Here is a 10,790-nt window from a genome sequence, read left to right on the forward strand (position 1 = left end):
TAAGATGAACATTTTTAAATATCTTGGTATAAAGTGTATTTTTTTCCTACTTACAAAACTCAAAAATAGCCAAAACACTTTTTCCTAAATCCTCAAAAAGGAACCCCAAAAAAGAAAAATTCCCTTAAAGCCATTATGGCTATGGTGAATTATGAGGCCAAAAGCTTTTTATGTCTGAGATCATCATTAGAAATGTCAAAAGTGGGTTGTACTTGTAACTGAAATTTTAGATCTATTTTAGCATCTGGATACAGCTGGATAAACTTCATGTGACAGATGAGCAACAGCCTCAGGGTCAGGGACAAAGGATTATACGGGGTGACATCAGACTGGTGACCTGTCACTAGGGGGATTCCAGAGGGCTCCGTCCTTATCCCTGCGCTCTTCAGTCTGGACACAGGACTGGAAGGGATACTAAGCAACTTTGAGGATGATAGTAAATTGGGAGAAGCTATTGACTGTCTTAAAGGCAGAGAGGCCCTGCAGAGACACCTGGACAAATTACAGGGATGAGCAATCACCAACTATATGAAACTTAACAAGAGCAAGTGCTCAGGTAAAGCAACCCTGGATGTACAGACAGACTGTGGAATGAGACATTGGAAAGCAAACACATGGAAAGGGACATGGGGATCCAAGCTGATCATGAGTCTGGAGTGCCATGGCAGCCAGGAGGGCCACCCAAGTCCTGGGGGGCATCAGTCACAGCATCACCAGCCAGGCAAGGGAGGGGATTGTCCTGCTCTGCTCTGCACTGGGGCAGCCTCACCTTGAGTGCTGGGGGCAGGTCTGGGCGCCACAATATAAGAAAGATAGAAAGCTCCCCCAATGGAGCCTAGAGGGGTCTAGAGGGGAATCTGAGGACCTGAGGCAATGGTATGAAGTTGTGTCACTGCAGGTTTAGATTTGCTATCAGAAGAAGGTTCTTCACCCAGAGGGTGGTTAAGCACTGGAACAGGCTCCCCAAGTGTAGCAGGTTCAGTTTGTAAACCGAGCGGAAACAGCAATTAACTGTAGTGGTTTGGTTCAAAATATCCTTACTTACTTATTTTCCTTCTGTGAGATAAGAATTCAGAGAAAGCAAAGCAGGCACAAAACTTAAAAGAATATAAAAAGGTTTAATAACAGACCAAAAAGAAAGAAAAAAAGTCAGATTAAACCTTCAGAACACTTCTCCTCCCCCCACCTTTCTCCCTTCCCCACATCAAAAGACAATCCTTGAGATTTTCAGTCAGTTTACCACCTCTATAATAATCTCTTTTTCAGTTCACTTAGGGAAAGGAGTCTCTCTTGCTCATGCTATGGAGACATCTCCACAAGAAACAGTTCTCTCATGGCTTCAATGTCACAGTAAGACAGCCGCCCGGGCTGGTTCTCTGCTCACATGTGAAAGTCCCTTCTCTCGTGATGCCTTTTCCTGGTCTTAAAATCAAGACCGAGGCACGGTTAGAAGGGGAAAAGGGATTTTACCTTGGTATTTATTTTAAGGATCCAGGTCAAATGCACCTCAAAGCCCACAGCAATGCACACCCCCAAAAGATCAGGTATAACATTATAGGTTTTACTCATTAGCTTATCTATCAAAAATTCCCCAATGAGAGGCTCAAGTGAGCCCCCCTCCCCAAGGAACCTTCCCCTGGATGGTTCTGTCTTGGTTTACAGAATGTGTTCTGGAGAGGACCTTGGGGTCTGGGGCACACTGATCCCTGGCTACGAAGCTTCTAAAATGTTTAGTCTCTCAGTTTGACAAACAAGTCTAAGAATGTAGGCAAAAAGCACTAAGAATACAGAAGCTGTAAAAAGGGTATAACAGGGGTATAAAAGAAAAGGCAAAAAATCTTCATGGCATCACTTGTCTTACAGCTTCCCCCACAACTGTTTTTGAGGGTTCAATCTTGAGCTACTGGGGTACCATTTTAAGGTTGAGCTGTTCAGAAAAAAAGGCTCTCTTCACCCATCTCTGGGAGCATCTTCATCCCTAGGAACAGAGGTCTTCTTCTTCCCTGGGAGCAAGGGTCTTCATCACTTTCATCTCTCTCTGTTCAATCTTCTCATCAAATCACAGCTACTTCAACATTTGCTCATTTCAGCACAGGTACTTTTGCTCACAGCTGCAATTTGAACGCTCCACCCCCCCATGCTTTCATGAAATTACAACGGGTACTCTGATGTATCATAGTCATATAGTCATATAGTCATATCACCATAGCTTTACAACAGAATTTCAGCTTCTAGGTTTGAAGCTTCTTCCTCTTTCTCCTGTCTCAGGGTTTCAGTTCTTCCTTCTTCACTGATTTTGGTGTCTTTATGGTGTTTTCTTCACGTGCCTTCACCTTTCTTTTTCCTCTGACTTGGGAGAGGATTGATGTCTGCAGGCTTCATCTGTTCTGGAGGGAGCTTACAGCCCTACAAGGGTTACTGTCACCCGGCCCCGCAGCTGGAATTCCCTTATCCCTGTTGGTCACCTGCTCTTTGCCGGGCAGCGGCCTGAGATGAATTTCGGCCGCACTGGGTGAGGGCCGGCCTGGCCGAGCCGCGCTGCTGGCCCACCTGCACGGAGCAGGGCTGCGGGGGCTCTGGGGTGGCTGTCTCTCGGCCAGCCCGGCCTGCACTGATGGGGCTGTGCCGGGTGTCCAGCGAGCAGCAGCGGCTGAGATCTCAGCCAAGCTGCACTGCGGCCGACCCGGCCGGGCTGCACCGAGCAGGGCCCAGCCCCGCCCCTCTGGGCCACACCGCAGGCCCCCCCAGTTACCTGTCCGAAAGCCAGAAGCAAGAGACCTTTCCCGGGCTTTGTTCGTTCTTAAATGTGGATCACAGAGGTGTGTCAAGCTTCTTAAGCGGCTTAACAAAGTTGCCAGTATTCAGACTAGCCAGTTGATTGGTTCTATTGGGTCTGGAGGAAGCTGTAAGCACGTCTTTGCAAAGAATCACTTTCGTGGCTGATGGAGCCCTCTTCAACTAAAAACCCAAACTACGCTAAACCATGACACTAGGGAAGTGGTTACAGCACCAAGCCTGACAGAGTTTAAGAAGTTTTTGGATAACGTTCCCAAGGTGTGATTTTAGGGATTTTAGGACAGTGCAGGGCCAGGAGTTGAACACAATGATCCCTGTGGGTTCCTTCCAACACAGGATATTCTGTAATTCCGTGATTCTTTGATCAGCAAACTCAGGCTTCTAAATATATGGGAATAGCTACAGTCAGTATTTATGCGCATGAAATCATTTGAATATTACCAAGATATTTTCCTGGGTTTGAATAGTGTGTAGCACTTGTTCCTCTCCTGCAGTCTGATGATACCTTATTGTTACAGTGGGGGTTACTGTAACACGCATATATCAAATCAGGAGTCCCGTGGAAAGGAAATATATATGGACAGATTCTTGGTAGGTGTTTCAGAGATGTTTATTTCTCCAGCCGCATGGCCAGGGCTCTGCCGAGGAACTCTCACAGTCTAGACCGAGGGTCCTTGCCCGCGAAGGGAAACGCAGAACAACCAATGGCAATCAAGGCTGACCAGGGGCAGGGAAACCCTATGCCTCCCCTCAGGGCCCCTCTCCCAGGGCTACATGGCAGGGGAGGAGACCCCGACACCTTATCTCTCTTTTATTGTATTTTTCAGGAATACAAACAAAAAAAAGAAGGCATTCTTAGTTAAGTAGTTCATATTCAGCTCCCAGGAGGTGATAGGAAAATTTTCTGTTTATTTAACAAATAGTCCAACTTCGTGGATTTCTGTGTAAAAGATGTTTCTGCCCTGCTCCCAAGTGAATCCCACCATCATGAAAGAGCAAAAAATCAAATTGCACCTCCCTGAAATGTTAAAATCTGTCATTTTGCAATAATCTAGAGATAAAAATAAAGGCAAAACCTTAATTCTTAAGACCCCAACCTGAAGATTGTCTCTTAAAATAAATGTGTTGACACCTTGCCCCAAGACCACCAATACTGGCTGTACAGGCAAAATGCTGCCCACCTTCCATGCAAGATATGATTCTCGCAAATCACACTACCATCAGTGCAGCCAAGGGATGACAAGGCTCTTGGCTACCTTAGTATTTGAATGGTGGTCTGTTGCTTCCAGATCACCTGGTGTCACTAGCAATGATGGTTTCACTTATGCTCCTGCTCTTGCTGCCAGTGCATTGCTGTGTGGATGCTGCCTTATAAAATCTTTGTTCTAAAACTCCATTACTCTTTGTATCCCAGACATGTAACAAATAAACTGGCTACAATAGAGGTATCACTCTCTTAGACCACTGCTCAGTGCAGAACTGTTTGCCATCAGTTTCCCCCATTATTATCAGGATACATTGGGGTGGGGAATTACATTGGAAAAAACCTTTCCAAAATCTGTATAATTCAATGGTTCCTTCTATGACCAGTTTTTTCTTAAGGCTCCATCATGAACACTGCGACCCTCTCTAGGGATCCAAGCTGAGATTTCATCTGATTCTTGTTCAAAATTAAATCATCTGGAGTCTAAAGAAATAGCAAGCATGGTTGTTCATAAATAGCCTGAACTGAAAACTATAAAATCAGCTAACAGACTAGATATGAGATTCAGAGCAAAGGAATAAAAATGTCCGAAGAGACAAAGAGGGAGACAAAGACAGTGTTTATGACCAAGTGTTTTCCAGAAAATTGCCTAAGAAAGGCCTGACATTAAGTCCTGTTTGAAGCTTCCCACAGTTTCAGCTGGGGCTACCCCACCACATTTTCAATGTCAAGTATTGTGTTCTCTATCACATAACAGGACTGGGAGGTATAAAAATGGGCGTCCATGTTCCCATTAAGTGAGGGTCCTGAGTCCCAGGCTTTTGCTTTCTATATTTTATCTTGAGGCTACTTTTTAAGTTTAACTAAAAACCATTGCTTTCCCAGTAAGCTTGGGCTTCGTAGTCTGTTTAGGCACCAACAAGGAAAAGCGGAAAACTCAGTTGCAGGGCGTGAGATTAGCCAATATGAGATTTCAGGGGAATATGCCCCCAAGAGCTACTATGCTGCTAAAGTGCAGAAAAGATTTCCAAATGTGGGGAAAGGAAAAGTCATAGCTGTTTTTCTCTGGAAGAAATGGGTTAGACTCTCATAAGTATAACAAAATCTGGATGACACTTGTCTTTGGTGTAAGCTCTAGCTCTAAATATACCACTGGTTTTCCATCTTATCCTTTTAAAATGGAGAGTTCAAAAATATCCAGAAATATGCAGTATTTACACGGTGACACTACTCTAGCTAGTATTTTAAATTCGAATTGGGGTGATGATTGGGGTACACATCAGCTGCATTAATCCAGAATGGGGCAGACTGTGTTCACCTGTCTAGGCCCCATCAAGCATGTGCCACACAGCAGCTGGTAACCTTGTCTGTTTTTCCTCTTCTGAAATGACTCTAATGACAAGAAAGGAGCATCTGCTGACCTCAAGGATGAGGTTCCCTGAAAATGCCTTCCAGAGACATGCTGATTTTTTTTTACCTGGTGCAGCTGAACAGTATTTGAGTGGTGTTGCTTCCCTGAAAGAGCCCAATCCAAGAGGCAGACCTTGGAGGCTAATCACTGCAAATTAATGATTTTTTTAATGCTTCAGACATTATTTCTTTAAGCAGCAACTAAAGGCCTGATTGCAAGTAAGAATGTTTGGTTGGTGGGACTTCTTCCAGTGTAACAGAGTAAGCCTAAAAAAGAATCAAGTGCATGCCTGCTCAAAGAAGTGATAGGACTTGGTGGAGCATCTGAGCAGACACTACACTGTACAGCTCCAGAGTGACAAAAATGTAGAATGTTAATTTGTCCTCAAATGCAGACTGACAAAATGTAAGTCAATGAAACGATTTCAGTTAAAGAATAAGCACAACATATTTCATAAATTCCAGACGGCTGACCAGCTTTCTCACAGTGTGTCACAGAAGAGGTGCAGAATTGTGACTGATATAAATTCACAGAACTTCATCAAAAACAGTAGGGTTCCTCTAATTTAAACCAGCTGAGGATTGTGTCTCAAATCTTAGTCATAACAGCATGTTGTAAGCCAAGAGAAAATCGGTAGAGAAAATAACATTAAAAAATTGGTGCTGTGATGATTTTCAGTGATAAACAACTTATCATAAATATTTAAAATCCTTTATAACTTTTTATTTATTTTTAAATACAGTATGCTAATTTTGTAATGTTAAAATCTGTAAGTCCACTTATTTGCATAATTGCTCCACTGCAGTTTGGTAAAAGTTTTTTTCAAGATACTCACTAGTGATAGTTGATTGTATGTTCAGTGAATGAAGAAAAAAACATACAAAAAGAAACCTTTCAATGCAAAATGCATTATAATAACTAACATAGATAAGAGGAAAGAAAAATTGCAATTTGGTTGAGGGCAGAGACAAGCTTTCCATAAATTAAAAGTGTATGCTGGGTGCTAAGACATGAAAATAGTCTGAGCTAACATTGAGTGAGATGCTCTGAGTAGAATGAATAGTGTTGCAGTGATTAAAATATTAACTGGTGGTTAACTGTAACTGGCAGCATTTCATTAAAAGTGATTTTTCCTAGAGATGGGAATAATGGCATCAACTAGAAAGAAAGAAGGAAAAAAGAATCTGGGAAAATACGTGACTCCTGTAGATTTTCTGCCTGATTTATTTACTAATTTTATCCTCCTGCATAGTTACACTCTGTCCCAGGTCTGTGTACGTAGCACCCTCAAACTTCTGGGATTTTGAAGAGAGAAAGCTGGAAACACAAGTACCTAACAGCCAGCTGGGCAGAATCTGATGAAGCACTGATATGTAACAGGCTGTATCAGAGCTTCATCGGTCTACAGTCTCACACATGCAAAACAATTGTAAACCCAGTGGGAGAACTGAGTGAGAGTCTAACTCTGGTCACAGAGTCCTTAGACCCATCATTCCAAGAGCTGAAAAGCACAGGCACGAGGCATTCTCTGCCAATGGCAACACACTATGTGCAAGACTACCAGGACCTAACATTCCCAGGCGCCCATTTCAGCCCTGCTGAACATTTTACTGTATAATCCATTGGTTTAGAATGGCACAGAATATGGTTGAGACGTAGAAGCAATTATTTAAATTGTTTATTCCAAAATGTTTGTTTTAAAAATCCCACTGAAGACCTTTCCATCTGCAGTGTATATCAGATAACAGCAATGTGACACATGAAGAAACAGTTCTGAGTGGAAGTGCTAGTGCTCATCACACTACAAGAAGAATAGAATATGAAAACAGAACTACACAAAGTACCCTTCAGAAAAATATCATGGAAAATTTTCATGAAAAGAGAAGAAGGCTGCTAGACCAGAAGTCCCCAGCTGAATAATGAGACTTCATTGAATAAACATCGAAAAATCTAAACTGTATTTTTCCACACTTTTGGGGGAAAAGTATTCTTTCTGCAGAGAGCTTGAAAAAGATCAACATCTTTTTGACATAAAATCTCAGAATCTTCCAGGATAAGATAACTTTAACATTCCACTACACTTAAGGTAAATACAGATGAGAGACCACAACCCAAATAATACAAGCTCTCAGTATTTAATCACAGGCACTCCTTAAACATTCAGTTTGGTATTGCAGGAGACAATGCAAGGTGAGGAAGGAAACATGGGAAATGGAAGCCTTCACATGAATGCCTTCCAGGGAGAAAGAGCATCTCTTGCTGAAAATGAAGGATGTTGAAATAATTTCAGAGGTTTTCTCAAGCAGAAATGACACGGCACTTCTGTCAAAGGAAGGTATCAGGTAGTATCTAACATAAACTGCAGCATCTAATTTGTGGTGGCCAGTGAACCTACGTTACAAGGCACAGAGAGTTCTCAGTAAGACAAGTCTCTAGTACCAAAAGAACGACTTTAGGTTAAGGTGACCAGAAAGGCTTCTCCCAGGATGCATTGGTCTGTTATGGTAATCTACCCCAGTTCGGCTTCCCCAGGTGCCTGCCAGACTCTACGCTTTGTCACTCCCCCAGAGCTTCCCCATTGGTCCCATTCCCCAGTCCCACCTTTTCCCCACCCCCAGATAAAACCTCTGAGTTCACCATTGTTCTTGCCTTTACCTCTGTAACCTTCGACAGTGCAGAAGCTGTAAATGCTCCTGTTGGAATACACACAAAGACCCTTCCCATCTCTTTGCCGCTGACTTTATACTGAAGCTAGCTGTGCGTTTGTGTGTGCATGTACACATGTGACCCCACGGAGCCGGACAGAGACAGTAATACTAACTCAAAGGAAGCAGATTCTGATAGGACTGTAATTGTCTGGACAGCCATAATGGGGTTGGAGATGTGCAGGCATCTCTTGCAGTGCGCAGGCTAGTAGTCAAGTGCATGTTGTGTCCAGCACCAGCAGAGATGTCCATAGCTGTAAAGATACATAGCACAGAGACAGTTGAAGAGCTGTAAGAGATATAGTTCTCTATTCTATCCATAAAACTTTAACAGCATGACTAATTCCAAACACAAATTAAATCCATACTTTCAAGAGCACATTACTTATGGTTCTGTCTGAAAAGGATAAAAAAATCAAAGGTGCGTATCTGCTGGGAGGCACTTCACACTTGAGAGGTAAAAAGGAGTTTCTGTGCTCTCTTTAATTTAGCTGACGTATTACCTTAGAGTTCACTCTATATATGTTTGTGCAGCATTTGATGCAGATTAACCTTCAACCTTGACAAATCCAGCATAAGTAAACAGATATGGTGACAAATCCAGTTATAACTTGCAAAGGCTGTGTTTATATGTTGTGTAGGGGCAACAACAGAAAACAAGCAAAACAACCAGTGGTTCTGTAGGTTTTATTTCATAATTAAGCAAAGACAGTGCCATTTCAAATATTTAACCATACTAAAATTGTGATTGTTAAATGAAGAGGGTGATAAGAGCTGTGAAACCTGAGCTTTTTCTTCCTCCTAGATACCAGCAACTCCAGTGACCTGGTACAGAGGAAGGAAATGCTGCTTTTCAGAAACCTCAGTTAGTATGTGCCTGACCCATTTCCAGAGCTCAAAGTTAATTACTTTTTTCTTGCACCCAGACCAGCTGGGATTCAACACATAACTGAGTTACTAAAGCCTCATACCTAGAGTGTCATGCAACAAATCTGGCTTCCCAGCTCAAGAGCAGTCACACAATAACACTCCCACTCTGTTGACTTTTTCACTACAGGAAAAGGGAAACTGTTATAGAGGTGTATTACCTATGCCCTGTCAACTGATACAGTGAAGAAATTGCAGTCCTGGACTGGCTGGACCCTCTCATTTTTAGATTGTACTTCATAATAAATGAGACTTGTTGGCAACTACAAGTCCAGCAGCTACCAAAGTTCTCTTTTTTCGTAACAGCATCAAGAAAGCCTTCCATTTCCAAGTCTGTCAGCTGAGTGCTTTTTCTCAGCTCTTACTTTCTGCCTCCCTTTTTTAAAAGGATACTCAGAGTTTGCATTGAAACTAATAGCAATACAGGGGCTAGAAAGCAAGCCAGATGTTCTAGGGCTTTATTAGTTTTGTAAACATTGGGTTCCTGTGTGCCAAAACTACTAATTTTAATATTTTTCTTTTTCTATCAGCAGACACACTGCTTTTGGCATAAGGCTTGCAGTGCTTGCTCAAAGCAGTTTTTGTCAGTCGTTGTCTGGTGCAGTCATTGGAAGCTGCTGTTGCCTCACTTTGCACAGTTGCACCTGGCAGATGTCTCCATTTCTTAGTTCTTAGCTCTTAGTTGTCTTCTCACTGAACTTAACTCAATTATCTCATTTGTTTTGAACAAGAACAGCACCATTCTGTGTCAAAATGCGTGGCTCCTGAATTTCAGCCTGAATTTATTTCTTGGAATGGTTATTAGTGGGGCCTATTAATCAATTCTTGTTGGAGGCAATTATAAACGACTTATTCTAAATTTGAAAGTGTTTTGGTCGAATGAAGAACTATAATCTTACATCAAGGAAAACATATTCTAGATCAAAGCAACTGGTGCTTTGCGGGTGTTTCACACAGCAGTTATGGTGTAGAGTCTCAGAGCTGAGACTACCTCCTGCTTCTGTGGAAAAAAACCCAAATGTGAAGTAGCAACCATTGCACTAGCTTATCATTCAGTTTAACAACAATGTGAACATTACTGTTAGACACTGTAGAACAAAATTCTTACCATATACTCTGTTCTCAGGAAGCCCCACCTGGAGTACTGCGTGCACTTCTGGTGGCACCAACAAAAGGATGCGAAACTGTTGGAGCAAGTCCAGAGGCAGGCCACAAAGTTGACAAGGGGCCTAGGGCACCTCCAGTATGGAGAAAGGGTGAGGGAGTTGGACTATTTGGCCTGGAGAAGAGAAAGCTGTGTGGAGATCTCATAGCAACCTTCCAGTATCTGAAGGGTCCTACAGGGACTTTTCATCAGGAACTGTAGGGGTAGGACAAGGAGTAATGGGTACAAACTGAAAGAGGGCATGTTTAGGTTAGATATACGGATAGAATTCTTTACTGTGAGTGATGAGACACTGGAACAGGTTGCCCAGAGAAGCTGCAGATGGCCCATCCCTGGAAATGTTCAAAGCCAGGTTGGGTGGGGCAATCTGGTCTAGTGGGAGATGTCCCTCTTCATGGCAGGGCAGTTGGGACTCGGTGATATTTAAGGTCCCTTCTAAACCAAATCACTCAATGATTTTATGATTCTATGATAATGTGGCAGATGTAAAGGTCAGCTGAAATGTCCACTGCATAACAATGCAGAGACTTTTATTTACCACCTGTGAATTCTCTTTGACAAAGGACACTGTGAAAAGAACAG

At 42.6% G+C, this 10,790-nt stretch overlaps 1 long non-coding RNA gene across 1 annotated transcript; it reads right to left on the minus strand.

Annotated features, from left to right (window-relative positions):
- Positions 1-1,361: 1,361 nt before the first annotated feature.
- On the minus strand, positions 1,362-1,966 carry LOC121662331. The gene is made up of 3 exons (XR_006015254.1): positions 1,853-1,966; positions 1,631-1,636; positions 1,362-1,396 (listed from the first exon to the last, which is right to left on the minus strand). It is a non-coding gene; the product is annotated as an uncharacterized LOC121662331 (long non-coding RNA).
- Between the last annotated feature and the right edge of the window lie 8,824 nt (positions 1,967-10,790).

This window comes from Corvus kubaryi, unplaced genomic scaffold (assembly GCF_017639235.1).
Source record: "Corvus kubaryi isolate FWS band 111438036 unplaced genomic scaffold, C.kubaryi_AGA036_p1.0 37249, whole genome shotgun sequence".
Taxonomy (NCBI): domain Eukaryota; kingdom Metazoa; phylum Chordata; class Aves; order Passeriformes; family Corvidae; genus Corvus; species Corvus kubaryi.